This window comes from Eublepharis macularius, chromosome 5 (assembly GCF_028583425.1).
Source record: "Eublepharis macularius isolate TG4126 chromosome 5, MPM_Emac_v1.0, whole genome shotgun sequence".
Classification (NCBI taxonomy): domain Eukaryota; kingdom Metazoa; phylum Chordata; class Lepidosauria; order Squamata; family Eublepharidae; genus Eublepharis; species Eublepharis macularius.
Window position 1 is genome coordinate 70,386,525 of NC_072794.1, and position 20,329 is coordinate 70,406,853.

The window sequence follows — 20,329 nt, forward strand, 5'->3', positions numbered from 1 at the left end:
GTTTTATTATGCTTTTTATTTATTTAGTACATTTTTATATCACCCTTTCTCTAAGGTTCTCATTATAGCATACATGGCTCTCCTCTCTTCCATTTTGTGTGTATGTTAGGTGCCATCAAGTCACCTCTGACCCATGGCAGTCCTATGGATGAAAGACCTTTAAAAATCATTATCATTAACAGATTTGCTCAGATCTTGCAAACTGGAGTCAGGTTTCTTTTATTGAGTCAGGCCATCTTATTTTGGGACTTCCCCTTTTCCTACTGCCTTTAACATTTCCAAGCATTATTGATTTTCCAGACAGCCTTGTCTTGTCATGTGACCAAAGTACAATAGCCTCAGTTTTGTCATTTTAGCTTCCAGGGAGAACTCTGGCTTGATTTGATCTAGTACCCACTTATTTGTCTTTTTGGCCATCCATGTTATCTGCAAAACTCTCCTCCTGCATCACATTCCAAATGAATCAATTTTCTTCCTGTCAGCTAGGTTGGCTTTTTTTTTTGTGGATGCAGAGAAGGCATTTGATAATTTGAACTGGGATTTTATGTTTACGACCATTGGGGAAAATGCAGATGGGCAAGGAATTTATACAAGCAGTGAAAGCAATATGCAAAGAGCAAAATGCAGCAATTGTGGTAAATAACGAGTTAACAAAAAACTGGAGATGAGAAAAGGTACAAGACAAGATTGTCCACTATCAACATTGTTGTTTGTGATGGTACTAGAAATTCTACTATGGCAGATACGGTAAGATGATAATATAAAAGGTATGAAAATTAAAGGTTTCTCATACAAAGTAAGAGTTTTTGCTAATGATGTGATGGTCATAATTGAAGACCCAATTCAAAATATGCCAAAGTTATTAAAGAAAATAAAAGGAATTTGGCGATTTGGCGGGGTTTTATATTAACAGAAGTAAATCTAAGTTGCTATGTAAAAATATGACTAAACAAAAGCAGCAAGAATGAATGGAGACAACAAGTTGTGAGGTGGTACATAAAACAAAATATTTAAGAATAGAACTCACTGCTAAGAACATTGATTTATTCAAGAATAACCATGAGAAACTGTGACAACAAATAGACAAGGATATGATGAAATGGAATAAATTAAATTTGTCATGGCTAGATCGCATTGTGGTGATTAAAATGAATGTACTTCCAAGGATGATGTTTCTATTACAAACGATACCAATAGTTAAAGACAAAAAGCAATTTGAGAAATGGCAAAGAAAGATACTAAACTTTGTATGGGCAGGGAAGAAACCCAGAGTGAAGATGAAAGTGTTGTATGATGCCAAAGAAAGAGGAGGATTACAACTACCGAACCTATGACTTTATCACGAAGCAATCTGCCTAGTATGGCTGAAAGATTGAATGTCACTAAAAAATCATAAACTATTAGTTTTGGAAGGACATAATAAAATATTTGGATGGCATGCGTACCTAAGGTACGATAAGGTTAAAGTGGATGCTATGTTCTTACATCATTACGTGAGACGAAATTTGTTTATGGTTTGGCAAAAATACAAGAGATATATGGAAGAAGAGACACCTTTGTGGATTGTACCGGCGGAAGTGGTTAATCCTAGAATGGAATACAGTGGTGAGGAGTGGATGACATATAAAGAAATTTTGAAAGTGGAACAAAAATTAACTGCAATTAAAGCAAATGAGGAATTACCATTTCAGTATGGTTGGTTCCAGTATAGACAAATTGAAGATTTGTATGATTCAGACCGTAGAAAAGTAGGATTTAGAACAAAAAATTCAGAACTGGAAGAATGTTTACTACAAGAAGGAAAAAAATGATTTCTAAGATATATAAGACCTTGTTAAAATGGTTTGCGGAAGATGAAGTAGTAAAAGTGCAAATGGTAAAGTGGGCAATAAACTGTAATAGAGACATTACGATGGAAGCGTGGGAATATCCGTGGAAAAATACTGTAAAAATATCGACATGTACTAGTATAAAAGAAAATGTTTATAAAATGATATATAGATGGTATTTAACACCTGAAAAGTTAGCTTATGGGAATAGCCAAATGTCAAATAAATGTTGGAAGTGCAAAAAACATGAAGGTTCGTTTTATCATATGTGGTGGTCATGTGAAAAAGCAAAACAATTTTGGGGGAATGTTGTTGATGTGATGTCAGATTTATTTCAAAAAAGTGTACCTAAAAGCCCAGAGTTATTACTGCTATGTATGAAATCAGAAGATTTTGCGACCGATGATAGAACATGAATGTTTTATATGATAACCGCCGCAAGAATTTTATATGCACAATTATGGAAGACACAAGAAATACCGACAATAGAAGATTGGATGCGGAAAGTACTACATATGGCAGAGATGGACAAATTAACAAGAAAAATAAGAGAACAAGATTCAGAAGGATTTATGAAGGACTGGGAGAAATTTAAGAGATTTATGGAAAAAAGATGGGACGTAAGGGGGAAATTGTGGTCCTTGGACAACTATTGAAGGAGGCAGATAGATTTTCTTTACCGTTAAAAATAACAGATGAATAACAAAAAGATTATAATAGCATAAAATAGTTTTTATTGTATTTTAAATATAATGAACTAGCTTAAAATTAGATATATATAGACGGGTTGGAAAACTGTTGGAAGTCTAACAAGAAAAGGGGGGAGGGTGTGGGTGGGGGAAACTAGAATATATGGGGGGGAAATGTATATTACTTAATTTGTATGTCAACTCACCCAATAAAAATTTATATATATATAAAAAAAATTCTTCCTGTCAGCTTTCTTCATTGTCCAACTTTCACATCAATACATAGTAATAAGGAATACCATAGTTTGGATTATCTTGATTCCCAGAGAAATCCTTATCTTTAAGGATCTTTTCTAGTTTCCTCATGGCTGCTCTTCCAAGTCTCAATTTTCTGATTTCTTGGTTGATGATTAAGCTAAAGAATAGAAAATCTTGAACATTTCAATTTCCTCATTGTCAACTTTAAAGTTGTGTAATTCCTCAATAATAATTACTTTTCTCTTCCAGAATTCCATATATAATCCGGCTTCAGCACTTTCTCCTTTAACCTGCATCAGTAGTTGATTCAAGTTTTTGCTATTTTCTGCCAGTAACATGGTGTTATCTGCATATCTCAAATTCTTAATTTTCCTTCCACCAATTTTCACTCCACAATCTTCTAAATCTAATCTATCTTCCCTTATGATATGCTCTGCATAGAGATTGAACAAGTAGGAAGATAATACGCATCCTCACAATAATCCTGTAGGCTAGGGATGGCTGAGTGAGAATGAATGGCCCTAGGGGACCTGCTCTTCCATCCTAATAAGAGTTACACCGTTCTAAGTATACTGAAGTCAGTGAGTTTAGAAGGGCGTAACTCTTTTAGGATTGCCTTGCTAGCAAGCTTCATGGCTTAGCAGGGGTTTGAACCTAGGCTTCCCATATTCTAGCTGGACACTGTTACCACAGTACCAGAAAGATTAATAATGTGATGTGTATTTTGTCTTTCATAAACCCTAGTAAAACTTGATTTGTTTAGAAAAGATGGGCTTTAATACTGTAGACTTTGATAAAGTTGTCTTAGGAGATGTTTATATATACTGTAGAACTACCTAGGTGTAAAATTAGCTGACTGGAGGAAACTAGTAAAGAAGTTAAATTAGCACATTTCAGATCTCCAGAACATGTCAATATTTTTTTCTGGTTTTGGATCTGATCCTGTGTATCATTGATTTCTATATTTATATATTTATAATGTTGTAATACAAATGAAAGGTTTCATTTTAATGGTAAGTAGACAGTCAGTGCAATCCTTGCCATTGTGCTGGTATGCACATTCTCATGCTCATTCCCTCCAGAAGGACTTTCGCAAATGAGCAATGCTGGCATGGCAAGTTCAGTCAGGCATGGCCAGGAGAGAATGCTCCTAGTTGCCCTGACAATGTCAGCAGAATCAAGGCAGCTGCTGTTGACAACAGCATGAGTGGCAGGGAAAGGCATAGCCCCTCCACAGGCTGGGCTGCGTTTGCCACTGCTAGGTGTCAATGCTACTCCCTCTCCCTGCAGAGAGCAGGTACACAGGGCAGAAAGACTCCATGATCATGTTTTTCACACCTCAACAGAGGCTCTTACCTCAAGAGGAGCCCTGCTCTGCAAGGGGGGAGAGTTATACTGAAGGTGCAGACAGGGTACCTACCCACCTGGTCACCTATCCCCCAATTCTGACAAGGACCAGGCTGGCAGCTGAAGCACCACTTGCTCTCAAGCTCCTCCCCTACCACTACTTGGATAAACATGCACCCCCTCCCAGAAAAGTAATATAAAACCGCAAGCAGAACTCTGCAAGGGTCACACCTGCAGACCTTTACACTTAGGATCAGCCCCCCAAGTCTCAGAAAGGCAGCTTATTAGAGACAAGTGAGGAGGGGGTTCTGAAACAAATGGCAAGAATGTTCATTGGAAACTGCAGGAGAGGTTTGAAGGCCCATTGGATATGATAGGAGGCACGAATGGCTATTGACTTGCCATGGCTCCATTGAAATACATTACTGCATCAAAAAAAATGCAATGAAAATGCACAGTGGACCTTGACAATCATGCACTAGTGCTGGGATGATGTCTCCAGAAGTGGAATGACAGCATCTAGGACAGAGAAACTGCTCTGGAGTCTGTCATCCCATCCCCAGAGCAAGATTCCCAAAATCCATCTCTGCCCCTGTAAAGAGCACAAGGGAGAGTGATCTGGCCTTGCTGGGTAGGAGCTCCAGAGAACCCAAGATATTGCTTCACACTCCCCCCACCACATCCCGGCATCAACTTTGCATGCAGCAGTTTTCTGTCTGGTTTATTAGATGCCAGCAGGGCTGCTGAAGAATGAAAGTCCTCTATGGTGCTTCCCACCAGACACACGCAGGCAACACTCCCAGTCCCACCCCACTGCCTGCAGTAAATTTGAGTAGAAGGGAGGAGGGAAGCTAAGTGGGGCTGTAGCCTCCGAAGTGCCACTGGACCCATGCTCTTTTTGGCAGCAAAGCCACAAAAAGGTGCAGAGGCATCTGGAGTATCCTCAGGACCACCCCATCCCTACAAGCTGTGACGGAATTCACTTTAATGAAAGGTTTCCACAGTGCAGCACTCAGAGAGTGGAAGGGAAGGAGTTAATAACTGCCTGGAATGACAGATTGATTGACTAGCTGCTCCCCTCTCTTTCTGATTGGCTAGTCAGAATAACAGCTGGTGCTGACAGGATTTTTCAGTTCAGTTAAGATTTTAAATACAGTTGAGCGTGTGGAGTCTGACAAGGAGGGTCATACTGAATTGAGGGGAAAGTGAACATTTGAGGGGAAAGTGAACATACTGACAAGGAGGGTCACCTCTGAATTGAGGGGAAAGTGAACATTTGTCTTAACCGTGACAACGTTGTCTTAAGGAGGACTTTCAGTCGATAAGTCCAAGCATAAAAGCCAGCACAAATTGAACTCCATTTACAGAGCCATGATAGCACTGGGGGAGGGGGGATTTTTTTTGGCAGAGTGAGTGGGTAGTAAGTGGAGACTCTCATTCAGCCAAGGGAACAGGATTATGTCTTATGAAGAATAATAATTCCTGCCTAGTTTCTAGAAATGGGGTTTTGGCTTTAAGGAGGACTCTGGGTCTGTTGTAAAGGGAAAACTGTGTTGAATTAATGTCTGGACACCTGTGTTGTAAAGGGAAATCTGTGGAGAAACATTGTTGCTTTAACCAAACTATGAAACTACAAACCTCTCACTCTTAAGGACTGTAAACATTGAAACTAAGCTGCAAGCAAACTATTGCACTTATTACTTTTAAAGAATTCTGTTCTGCCAACACATTTTACCTCAACAATTTCATCCCGTGACAGCTCATATTCCATCCCTGCCTGTCCAATAACGTTGCTGTTTCTTTTGTGAGTTACTCAGCCTCCAGTGCCATTTCATAAAAAGAAAAAGAGGGGTCCTGGTTCCCTTATCAAGTTTCTGGGCTGGGCTAAAAAGTCAAAAGTGTAATTGCTTCTCAGGGTAGGACAAAAAGTACTTTAAACTATAAACATAGATACTCTACTTGAGGCTGCTCAGCCACAGCGAACAAACTGATTTTGGCAGGAAAATCTGCCTCCGAGTAGGACAGTGAAGGGGGCTCCATCATACAAGCCCAGAGCCAGAGACCCTTTTCTGGGATGTGTGAAATGCTAGCTCTACGGGTAAGTGAGGGGACTGAGCTACTATCATTCACAGGCAAACAAACAGACAGGGAAGGAGTCATTGTTCAACACAGACTTTATTGAATTGCCAAAAGTGAAGAGGAGGTCTGGATGCATGTTGCCAATCTCCCTTGCCCAGGAAGGGAGCTCTGCCTGTTTACACAGCAGTTGGATCAAGGAGAACTATTCCTCATGCTGCTTTATCAGGAGTGAGGTTGAGTCATGGGCTGCCTGGGGAACCACTCCTGGGGCTGCGCTGGAAAGGCAGTCAAGAAGGATTAAGGGAGCTGGAACAACCATGCTCATCAGCCTGATGGGTTGTAACTTGGCTGAAGGGGAAACAGAGACGTGTGCTGTGGAGCTTGGCCTCGAGCAAGCCATAGCCAGGTCTGCCATGTCCTGGGAGAGTGTTCATGGCTGGGGACAGCAGCTGTGGCTCCATCATCACAGGTTCTGCCGGCAACCAGATGATGAATGCCCCTCCAGTGAGAAAAATCAAAAAGAGTCCAGTAGCACCTTTAAGACTAACCAATTTTATAATAAAATTGGTTAGTCTTAAAGGTGCTACTGGACTCTTTTTGATTTTGCTGCTACAGACTAACACGGCTAACTCCTCTGGATCTACCTCCAGTGAGAAAGTGCCCTTTGACTGCATCAGGCTGTTTAGCTGCTGCCACAGTTGCTTAAAGCTCTGATCCTGTGAGGGAACCAGTCGAGGGTCACTCAAGGGTGCATGGGCAGTCGAGGGTGCATGGTCACTCTCATAGGGGAGTTATGAAAGTAAGCACCCAGTCACCCCAACCCATGGCTGTGCTGTCTCCTCTGCATGAGAGGGGAGTGCACCCAAAGGAATCTACAATCAGCCCTGACATGGGCTCCTAGAACCCCCCCCCCCACAACCTATCTGAGTTAGCTCTGTTGAATGTAGTTCCCTAGGTGACTACCTCTTTGGCAGGCACGGGCCATTGCACCTCAAGACCGGGGGCTGCCCCCTCCCAGCCACAAGCCAGCCTCAACTGCAGAGCCAGTATGAAGGGAGCAGGAAGTGGGTGCGAATGGGTGATTTGGGACAACTGGTTCCACAACTCTTTCTTACCTGTCATTGCATGTTTGCCCCTTGAGTCAAGACTCTGGAGATAGGTAACCTGTAAGGGAACTTGAATGACGGTTCTTAGTCAGACATCTGGACTTAGCTCTCTTCCCCTGTGTGAGTGCAAAATATTATCTGAATTTTGCAAAGTGCCCCCTGTGCACTTGTGTCCCATCACCATGTGCACTCTCTCCCACTGTGACTCTAAGTCCCTCTGGAAGAGGGCTCTTGGGAAGAGCTTCATGCTGCGCTTGCACTTACCTAAGATAATGGGCACCCTGGCTGGAGTCTATGTAAGGTAGGGAGCTTTGATTTGGTGCTAGAGAGGGGTCTCATCCCCTGCAGGGATGCAAGCAGATTGGTCATGGTTCTAGTTGGCATCCTATGCCCCTCTGGACAGGCAGATATGCAGCCTTGGGGGCTTGTTGGCTTCCTAAGAACATTCTTCCTCCCTCCACATAGGACTGCACTGTATAATTTTTAATTTTTTAAAAAATCAGTAGCTATTTCAAGATAGAGAGATAAGAATAATATTGTCTCACCCCAGAACATGGCTATGTGGATGAAGAATTTAAAAACTGTTGCTCATGTGTAAATTAAAGAGACACATTTGCTATATCTCTGTCTAAAATCATATCTGTGACAGTCTTTCCAAGCTAAGCATTTCTGAGGCTTTGTGCAATAAATTGTAGTTGGGTTAGACTCCATGCAAGTCCTTCAGAAATAAGACAACAAAGGCAAAGAAAAGACCTGATAGGTATAAAAGGCAGAATAATGACCAACCATGTCTGGAATACACGGTTTAAGATAATATAGCACAACGGAATAATAAGAATAATTACATAGGAGTAAAATTATCCAAATATGTTTGTAAATGTATTCATCAATCATATGAAAAATGCAAAATAACAAGTAGTACATAAAAGTGATCTTTTCACAAATGAGCATATAAAAGGTGTAAATCATGAGAAACAGAACAATGATGACATCTCAGGGATACGTTCATTTTGATATTCTCACAGTATCTTCTTCTGATTACGTAAAGAATGTAGACCATATTGAAACATTCCTAAGTTGACTCTGTATTCTTATGATAATTCATGAAGAGAGCATAACTGAAGAATTTAAATTAGTGATGGACTGTATCTTCGTAACTCGAAATATCAATATACTGTTATTACAAAAACATCTAAATTATAATAATAACCAGCTACAAAGACACTGGATTTCGTTTCCATTATTTAAAGTACACAAGTAGACAGCAATACTTAATGTCACCACAAGTTGCTTCTCCCCACTGTGAACAAGAAAATAAACCTATTGTGTATCTTTTAACCCCTTAATATTATTCTTACAGCCCAAAATTTAACAAAGCCATAAAAACAGGTTTGCAACATAGAATTCTAAATCATGTCATATACTAAAGAAACAATTACATTGTATAATAATATAAGATACTCAAGTTATAAAGTGAATCTCAAACCTGAATTCAGAAAAGAGCTGATTATAACACTTTTTCTATCTTCACCAGCAAAGCAGAATGTAGTGTAATGCGGCTCTCCCAGCGCGGCAAAATGCCACTGGAGCTGGGAGCCGTCCTTTGAAGCCCCGCCCGGTGGAATGGAGACAGTCTCCCTTCCCGGGCATCCGGGGCTTTGCTGGGGGGGGCGGAGCCAGGAGCCGTTTGCTGGCTGCTCCGCCCTTCCCCAGCTCCAGTCTCTTCGATCGCTCTAATGGCAGTGGTTGAGTTAAGAACATAAGAAACATAAGAACATAAGCAAAGCCATGTTGGATCAGGCCAGTGGCCCATCCAGTCCAACATTCTGTCACACACAGTGGCTAGAAATCCAGTGCCATCTAAAGGACTGTCAGTGAGGCCAGGACACCAGAAGCCCTCCCACTGCCTTCCTTCCAGCACCAAGACAACAGAGCACCACCTCCCCACAAAGAGAATACCATCTATCTCCTGTGGCTAATAGCCACTGATGGACCTCTGCTCCATATATTTGTCCAGTCCCCTCTTGAAGCTGGCAATGCTTGTAGCTGCCACCACCTCCTGTGGCAACAAATTCCATGTGTTTATCACCCTTTGTGTAAAGTAGTATTTTCAAGTTATTGTTGGGTTGTGCTGTTTAGTTAATAGTTGGCAGGAGATTTTGGGAATAGGGTGCAGACTGGTGAGCCCCTCTGGCATTTCCCCATGCGTGGGGTGCAGGGCTGCCAGGACAGCGGGATGCTTTTGACGGCTCCTTGCTAAGAGGGCAGGCACCTGAGGGGAACCCCAGGAGCAAGGCCTAACCTCATGCTAGTCGGCTGGGGCGTAAAGGGTGCTTGAGGGGGAATCCAAGGCCTGGCTGCCAGGTTCCAGCCATTCAGGAGATGGCCTATACCCGGGGGAGTGGGGCTCACCCAGACAGGCAAGGCGGTGGTCAGTGGTATGACCCCAGGGCTTGACCTGTACTGCTTAGTTAGCTCTTGCCGTGCATTACATTTATGGTCATTTTAATAAACGGCCCCTTTATTCCAAGCCTGTGTCTGTCTCTTCCTTCCGGCTGGGGTTTCAAGGAAGAGAACCTAATGGTAAGGCTATATATATAATTTCACAAGACACAGTGGCTTGCCTTGGAGAACATGCTTTAAGAGATTGACTTAAAGAGACATGTTCTAATTGTACTCAAAGTACATTTTATTTGGTTGTTGTGGATTTTCCAGGCTGTATAGCCGTGATCTTGGCATTGTAGTTCCTGACGTTTCGCCATCAGCTGTGACTGGCGAAATGTCAGGAACTACAATGCCAAGACCACAGCGATACAGCCCGGAAAAATCCACAACAACCATTGTTCTCCGGCCATGAAAGCCTTCGACAATAAATTTTATTTATTTATTTGTTTATTTATTTTTTTGGATTTCTATTGTGCCCTCCTCATGGATGTGTGGGATAATATTGTGTCATCACATATCCATGTGTGATGACACAATATTATTTTTCCAGTAAATCTACACAAATAATGATAGATCCCACTTGTCATTGAGAGGACATTGTTTTAAGGGTGTAAATCTAAAATTTATCAGCTCTATAGATATTGGTTTGAATGGGGAAAGATTGTATGGTTTCTAAAACAAAGAATGAGCTGTGGGCAGACTGAAATCTTCAATTAAAGAAGCTTTCCAAGGCAGATGTAAAAAATGATTTTTGTGTTTGGAAAGTCTGACTCTTAAAGCTCTGTTGGTTTGTCCAACTGTTATTTGCAAGGACATATATTACAAATAGTGAACTGATTTAGTCAGTATGTCTTTTGATCCAAAGGACAGATAAATTATTTAATATTGAAATGTTGTGGACAACAATTACAGTGCCTATATTTGTGAAGACCCACAACACCTCTGCATATAAAATCTACACTTACTGTGCAAGTCAATGGGCTTAGACTGGAGTATCTCTGTTTAGGATTGCATTGTTAAGATATCAAAATGGACCAATCTGTATATTGGGTTAGATTTATTTATTAGATTTATAATCCGCTCTCCCTGCAATGCAGGCTCAGAGTGAATCATAATCCGATAAAAACACAATGTTGTATGAAAAATAATGCCACAGATGAGTCTTACATTCAGGAAATTCCTGTATAAGAAGCCAGTGTTTGGGTATAATCCTTCTAAATTAATGTGATAAATGATATTCCAAGGACCAGTCTAAGCAATTAGATGTGGATGTCTATTGGTAAAAAGATCAAACTTTCTCCCTATTTAGTTAATCTCCCATGTCAAATAGCTATGGCAGAGATTAGGCATTTGGGTGCACCTGAAAAGAAACCTAGTATTTTTCAGATTTTGATTCAGGGAAGGCCATATATACAGGTATTCAATGGTATTTGGGTCCCCCAGTACTGTTTTGGCATTCAGGTTTGGGTTTTTCCAAGACTGCAGAATTATTCAGGTTCCATTATTCACTACAGGGAGATGGGGTGATGGTGGTGACTGGCAGGAGCATGAACATCATTCCCATCCTGCAGTCACTCAATTGGCTACCTATCAGCTACCATGCTCAATTCAAGGTACTGGTTATTACATACAAAGATCTTCATGGCCTTGGCCTGACATACCTACAGGACAGCCTCCCTCTCTATGTCCCTCCATGGCAGCTTCACTCATCCAAACAGGGTCTCTCGCAGGTGCCAGCCTGCACATGGGCAAAATCAACTGCAGCCTGTACACAGGCATTCTCTGTGGTGGCCCCTACCCTATGGAACAGCCTGCCTGAGGAGATCAGGAGAGCTCCCATGCTCTTGGCTTTCCACAAACAATGCAAAACTCAATTGCCAACCCAGATGGAAAGAAGAGAAAGACACAAGTGTTGGGAACTAATGGGCCATATTTATTTGGCAACAACAAATCATTGAATATATATACACGGCAAAGGCCCAACTAGCAGTACAGATCAGGCCCTCGGGTCACCCTGGACCTCCACCCTGACCTGTCTGGGAGGCGGGGTGGGGGGCGTCAGGGGGAGCGGTGCAGCCGCGCCCCCCGGGGGCCCCTGGCCCGCCGGAGGCGGGGGGCGTCGGGGGGAGCGGCGCAGCCGCGACCCCCGGGGGCCCGGCTGTCTTCGTCTTCGTCTTCAGATGGCGATGGCGATGGCGATGGGGAATTTTATTTTTGGCAACCTCTTCTACATACAAAACTTTTTTGGTACAAAGTTGTAATGTTATAAAATGGTAAAAATTTCATAAAATTGTAATTTTACTAACAATACAACTCAAGTAAGTTTATAGATAATTCAAACAGTATTGCTTCTATAATCATATTAGGCATAAATATTAAACATAACTTTTAAACACTAAGTAAAAAGTATTAAATACTGTTTTAGAGAAACTGCTTTTCAGTACAAAATAAACGGGATGTATGTTTTTGTTGCACTCTCCCAACAAGGAGACAGACTCCTCCTAAGAGTTTAATGGCTTCTTTCATTAACAAATGCTAGTCGTTTTCATTACGTGAGGTATCAAAATATAAATGTTTATTTAAATGAAACATAGAAAAATAGAACAGATGAACACGACAAGAATTAAGTTTCCTAACATTTCTTAATGAAATCTAACTCAGTCAGATTAACGATGAAATGCATTCAAGTTACCGTAGCACATAGTACAAGGGTAAGTTTCCTGCCTAGATCTTCATGAGATTTCTTTTGGCCAAAACCCTGATCTGCTATTTGGATTACCATTTTTATATATTATCTTATGCAGAAATCTAAGATCTTTTCATATGATAACAAAGATAAATATCAAACCAATCATAATTTAATTCTTTTTTACTATTTCCAATCATGTGACATTCTACCTAGCCAAAAGTACCACTATGCCCAGCTGCAAGATAAGAGATATGGATAGTAAAAATGACAAGAAAAGTTACATGACCAGATCATCCTTGGTCTCTGCTAACAATTACAGAACATGTATCTGATACTGTTCACTATTTTTAATTGGCTGTCAAAGATAAAGCACCAGTTATACACCATACTAGAAAAAGAAATACAGTGAAGTTCATACAGCGTTATTTAGAATGCATATGTTTCACGAAGTATGTGTTCTAAACCATAATCAGCAGTCTACTGGTTTGAATCCCACTACTGACATGAGCTCAGTAGGTGGCCTTGGGTCAGCCACTCCTCTCAGCCCCAGCTCCATTGTGGGGATAAGAATAACACTAACTTGTTCACTGCTCTGGGTGAGGCACTAATATGTGTAGAAGAGCGGTATATAAGCACAGTTATTATTATTATTTATATTTCCATGACGCCATCCCTTGACCTGTGAAATTAAGTATTTTGATAAATATGAAAGTGATACAAAATATAAATGCATTGCATAATGTGTGAGTGTACATATACAAACTTTAAAAATTGTATTGGATAATACCGCAAAGCATGATTACTGAGAAAGCTGCTTTCACTGCTTTCAGTGTGGAGAGCTGCTTGTAGATCAAAACAACCTGACGAGCTGTCTTCATGCAGAGTGCACTTGATTCTCTTGGCTTTCAATTCTGCTTTCGTTCAGCATGGGTAAATCAATGTGTCAGCAGTAAACATTTGTATCACTCCTCTCTGAATGACCTTTTAAATTTTACTGCCTATCGTGTCAAAGCAATTAAAATTAACAATACAGTTACTAAGCTGCTAAGATCAATTAGTGGCTCTTAGGCTTTATCTATTGATCTAGTGACATCTTCAACACCCACTGGTAACAGACTATACATACTTCTCTTCTATCCACAATATATACACAAGGATTGATTACATATTCTTATCTTCTAAATTACATATTTAAATGACATATTCTTATCTCCTAAATTAATTAGTCAAACTCTTACATCAAGGATTGGTGACAAGTTGTGGACAGACTATGCTTGGACAGAATGTACACTGAGAATAAATGACATCAAACAAATTGGAAACTAAATAAATCACTTTTATTTAACAAATAAATTTCTTCTGAAGTCTTTTTAGAAATTAAACAATAGAAACAAACTATGTGGCATTCCTCAAATCCACATGTAGGATGCTATGGAAGTGGTACTTAGAGGGAAATTAATCTCCGTTGCCTCCTGTCATGAAGAGCAAAAAGAAAACATTAGAAATGAAATGATATCTAGAATAAGAAAACTAGAAGATGAACACAAAAAAGGCCACCCAATCTATAAACTTGCTTGCATGAAAATTAAAGGAAAAAACCTCACATTCTATACAAGCTATTAAAGGCACCCAGGAAAAACTCAAACTAATTCTGTAAAATTAGCCGATGTATTTGCTGAATACTACCAAACCATTTGTACATCAGACAATCCTGACACTAATCATATTTTAAATTATTTATCATCACAGGAAATTTGGAAAAAAAACTCACAAGAACATAAACAATATCTGGACCAACCAGTCACAACAGAAGATGTTACAGTCACTATCAAATCCTTGAAAAAAATAACAAAGCTTCAGACAGGGATGGATTCCCTGCCAAATTTTTACAAAAAAATACATTCACCTACTTTCAACTCCACTAACTGCCACATGCAACTCTGTTATGTTAGGAGGTAGCATCCCTCTATCTTGGTCAGAGGCTGAAATAGTAGTTACTCCAAAAAAGGACAACCATATTACAAATACTAAATCTTCTCAACCAATACCCTTACTGAATCAAGACCAAAAGATCTTTACAAGCATATTTGCCAAAACATTGTCTAAATTTAAATAACCAACTACATTCACCTTGACCAGACAATACACGTAACACTTTAACTATAATTAATTTCTGTGAAGCATACAAAACCCCTGCACTACTTCTGGCCTTTGATATAGAGAAGGCATTTGATTAAGTGGAAATACCATATCTAAAACTTTTACTTCAAAAAATGGGTTTTGGTGACCAGTTCTAAAATGCCATTAATGCTCTTTATCTTTCTCCAAAAGCTACAGTTAGGACTAACAATGTACATTCAATAGATATCCATATAGCAAGGGGAACTAGACAAGGCTGTCCCCTTTCCCCATTTCTGTTTGCCATAACTATAGACAGGGCCAATGCTACCATTAGACCAACTAGGCAGCCGCCTTGGGCACAGACCTCAAGAGGGGCATAGTTTTAAACAGATTACTTTCTTGAAAAAAATGCAACTGAGAAAACCTATTGAGCACCCCCTAAATGGTCCTGTCCACAGACATCAAGCAGCTCAAAAGCTCACCGTAACTTTTTTATTTATTTATTTATTTATTTATTTGATGTATACCCTGCCCTCCTCACAGATGGACTAAGGGTGGCTAACAACATTAAAAATACATTAAAATCACAGAAACATAAAATCAATAATATTTTTTTAAAAATAATTAAAATAGTCCAGGAGCAGGCTATTTAAACAAATATTGGGAGTCCGTATACAGGCATGGCAGATGGCTGAGGGCAGCTCCGGAAGAAATGGTGGTCTTAGATGGAAGAAGAAGGACACTCGCTGGCATTCAGCCAAAGGCCCAGCAGAACATCTCCGTTTTACAAGCCCTGCAAAACTGTAACAGGTCCCACAGGGCCCAGATCTCCAGCGGGAGAGCATTCCACCAGGCCAGGGCCAGGGCAGAAAAAGCCCTCGCCCTGGTTGAGGACAGATGGATGTCCTTTGGGCCAGGGACCACCAGGAGTTGCTTGTCTGCAGAGCGCAACACCCTGTAGGGGACGTAATGGAAGAGACGGTCCCGCAGGTATGGAGGTCCCAGTCCATGAAGGGCTTTAAATACCAAGGTTAACACCTTGAACCAGATCTGGAACTCCACTGGAAGCCAGTGCAGCTGGCACAGCACATGATGAATGTGCGCTTGGATGGGCGTTCCGGTAAGGATGCGTGCCGCTGTATTCTGGATCAGCTGTAACTTCCGGGTCAGACCCAAGGGCAGTCCAGGATAGAGTGAGTTGCAGTAGTCTAGCATGGAGGTGACCGTTGCATGGATTACTGTGGCCAGGTCCTGTGGTGAAAGATAGGGCGCCAGTTGCCTGCCCTGTCGAAGATGAAAAAAGGCAGACCTGGCAACAGTCACGACCTGGGCCTCCATTGAAAGTGTAGCATCCAAGGTCACACCCAGACTCCTCACCATCAGGGAAGGTTTCAATTGTACCCCATCAACAGCTGGGAGCCAGTTCCCAGCTCAATTGCCCCATGATCCAGACACAGAACCTCTGTCTTCAGGGGATTCAATTTCAGGCGACTCTGATGTAACCATACCGTCACAGCCTCAAGACCCTTGACCAAGGAATCCAAAGCAAGATCGGACTGGCCATCTGTAATGATTCCAAGTAAATGTGTGCATGTATCTTTAAATGCTTGATGAGATAGGTGAAGAGTGGGGGGTGAAGGAGATGGATGAGTGAGTGATATGTGTCAGGCTATGGCATTCCAGACATGATAGTCTGTTTCACTCCCTTCTGCAAGAAGACGAGGTCTTTTGATTTCGAAAGGTTTATTGTGAAAGACAGCATTCAAGCCCAGATGTGCATATTCCAGGATTAGAGATCCTGGCCGAGCAAAGCGTTGCTAGGAATGAATCATAGAGCAAAGGTTGTTACATTTCACACTCCCGGAGCCCAGCCTCCCCCCCGAGTTCATACAGCAAAACTTCTCAGAGGTGCGCTGAGCTGGCCAAGGTCGAAACAGCAGATAAGACAGGATCCTTTCCTTTTTTTTTTTTTTGAAAAATTTTTTATTGGGTTAGAGCATTTTTATTTTTACATTACAATCAATTTTCCCCTAATTTTTCGTTTCTAACCCCCTCCCTTTCCCCCCCTTTTGTTGACTTCCAACAGCTTTCCCACCCTCTGTCCCTTTTCCCTTACTTCTATTAAATTCCTCTGTCTAAAACAGATATACATTCTCCATTATATTAAGCAGTACATCATTAACTCCTTTAATTATTATACACCCAAACTATACGTCTTTAGATAAACAATTTATCCCATTTTCCAATTTTGAATAATTCTATATAAACCTATATATCATAAACCATAAAAATTTCCCACATTTAAATCAAACAATTTGATTTGTTCTCTATATATTACTCATTTCAACTTTTTATGGTAATTCTATATAACTCCTCAGATACTCAATCAATTTAACTCTTCTATACATTCAGTTTGGTGCATATAAATCTTGTCAAAGAAAGAAAATATTGTTAGTTAGTCAATCCTCATGTTTAAACCTTATCATTAATTATTCTTTATCAGTTGACCTATACATATCTATATATATCTCAATCAATTAATCTAACTGCTTATAAATTCACATTTCTCTTCCTCCCCCGGTAAAGTCACCCCTCTCTTTTATATTTTTATTATATTTCAGTAGTTCTCAAACTGCCACAGTTTTCCTCCCACCTCCCATTTCTTCTCCAGGTATTGTTTCAGCTTCTCCCAGTCTGTGTTGAACTGCCCTGAGTCCATATCTCTCAGTTTTCTTGTCATCTTGTCCATTTCAGCCATATACAGCAATTTGTAGATCCAATCTTCAATAGTTGGTACTTCTTGTACTTTCCATTTCTGCGCATACAAAAGTCTAGCTGCTGCAGTCATATAAAAAATCAACGTCCTATGATGGGCTGGAATTCCCTCCATTCCCAAGTTTAGCAGCAGGAGTTCTGGGTTCTTATTTATTTGAAACTGTAAAATTTCACTCATTTCTCTTATTATTTCCCCCCAGAACTGCCTAGCTACCTCACACGACCACCACATATGATAGAGGGAGCCCTCATGTTTCTTACATTTCCAGCATTTATTGGAAGTATTCAAATTCCCTAGCGCAATCTTCTTTGGTGTCATGTACCAACGATAGATCATTTTGAAAATGTTCTCTTTAATATTGATACATGTCGTTGTCTTCATTGTAGTTTTCCACAAGTATTCCCATGCCTCCATTGTTATTTCTTTATTGAAATTTATAGCCCATTTCACCATCTGTGTTTTAACTATCTCATCCTCAGTATACCATTTCAGCAATACTTGGTATACCTTGGATATTCTTTTCTTGTCTTCTTTAAGAAGGGTCTGCTCTAGTTCCGAGTTCTCTGTTCGTATGCCCCCTTTTGCAAAGTCTGAGTTGTATAAGTCTCTAATCTGTCTATACTGAAACCAATCATAGTTAGGTGATAGTTCCTCTTGCGTCTTTATTCTAAGTTTAGATACTTCAATCTTAGTTATTTCTTTGTACGTTAAACATTGTTGTTCATTATCCACAGCTCTCGGATCTATCACCTCATATGGAACCACCCACAAGGGGGTTCCTTCTTGTAGGTAAGTTCTATACTTCTTCCAGATTGTAAATAGACTTCTCCTTACAAAATGATGCAGGAACATCGAGTTGACCTTTACTTTGTCATGCCATAGGTATGCGTGCCATCCAAAAATTTTTTTATATCCCTCTAGGGCTAATAGTTTCTTATTCTTTAATGTCATCCACTCTTTTAGCCAAACTAGGCAGATTGCATCATGGTAAAGTCTCAGATTGGGCAGTTGCATTCCGCCTCTCTCCTTTGCATCTTGTAAAACTTTTACTTTCACTCGAGGCTTCTTGCCTGCCCAAACAAAATCTGATATTTTCCTCTGCCATTTTTCAAATTGTTTAGAGTCTCTGATGATTGGTATTGTCTGTAACAAAAACATTACTCTTGGTAACACATTCATCTTAACTGCTGCAATCCTGCCCAACCATGACAGGTTCAATCTATTCCATTTGATCAAGTCTCTCTCTATCTGAGTCCATAATTTTTCATAATTATTCTTGAACAAATCTATATTTTTTACGGTCAGCTCAACTCCCAAGTATTTCACCTTACTAGTTACTTCACAATCCGTTGTTTCCATTAACAATTGTTGTTTCTGCTTAGTCATGTTTTTGCATAATATCTTTGACTTCTTTTTGTTAATGAAGAAACCTGCCAAATCTCCAAACTCCTTGATCTTGTCTATCACTTTTGGCATGTTCTCCAGTGGGTCTTCTACAATTAACATTATGTCGTCTGCAAATGCTCTGACCTTATATAAATAGTCCTTTATTTTTATTCCTCGTATTTCCTCATCTTGTCGAATTTGTATCATCAGAATCTCCAATACTAAAATGAACAACAATGGAGATAACGGGCAACCTTGTCTTGTTCCTTTACTAATCGTCAATTTCTTGGTCAATTCATCATTCACTACAATTGCTGCAGTCTGGTCTCTATAGATTTCCTTGATTGCTCTGACGAATCTTTCTCCCATTTGTAGCTTTCCCATAGTGGCAAACATAAAGTCCCAGTTTAAATTGTCAAACGCTTTTTCAGCGTCTACAAAGAAGAAACCAACCTCTTTGTCACAACGCTTGTCGTAGTATTCAATAGCATTGATCACTGTCCTTAAGTTGTCTCTTATTTGTCTGTCTGGCAAAAAGCCTGCTTGTTCCTCCTCTATGACTTCCGAGAGCCACCCCTTCAATCTCTCCGCCAATATCTTCGCAAAAATTTTATAGTCATTATTGAGTAGTGATATAGGCCTATAATTTTTCACGCTAGTCAGATCTTGGCCCTCTTTTGGGATCAATGATATATTCGCTTCGCTCCAAGTGTCTGGAATTCTTTGATCCCTAAAAACTCCGTTCATCACCTCTTTTAGGAATGGTGCCAGTTCATTGGCCATTGTCTTATAAAATTTAGCCGTAAGTCCATCTGGCCCTGGCGCCTTTCCTAGATTTGCGGATTGTATTGCCATATTTATTTCCTCATCAGTTACTTCACTGTTCAGCTTATTTCTCCAAGCTTCCGAGATCTCTGGAAGTTTGGTTTTCTCCAAATATGATGCTATTGATTCTTTGTTTACTTCTTTTTTATTATACAGCTTAGCGTAAAATTTATAAAAGGCTCTGCTAATGGTAGTCTGCTCCAAATACGTTTTGTTTTCTTCACAAATTTTATTTATTATTTTCTTTTCCCTTTTCTTCTTTAATTGCCATGCCAAATATTTCCCAGGTTTATTAGCACCCTCAAAAGCTTTTTGATTCAGTCTTTTAAGGTTCCACTCCAATTCTTTATTACTCATTGCTGTTAACTGTTCTTGAAGAATTTTGATTTCCTGATGTATTTTCTTTTTCCCTGGTCTCTTTTTTAACTGTACTTCTTTGGCCTTTATTTTCTCCTCAATCTCTTGTCTTTTCTCCTCTTTCTTTTTCCTTGCTCTACCATTTAAGTCCATTAGTATGCCCCTTACAACCGCCTTATACGCGTCCCAAACTTTACTGGTTGGTACTTCTTTATTCACGTTGTATTGTATAAAAAACTTAGTCTCTCTTCTCAGTGTTTCCATATTCTCACTTTCCTGTAACAAGTCCTCATTTATTCTCCAGGCTTTCCTTTTTCTCCTTTTTCCAAATTTCCACATAATTGGGTTGTGATCTGAGCCTACCATCGGCATTATTTCTACCTCCTTAGTCCATAGCGCTAAGTCCTTTGAGGCCCAGATCA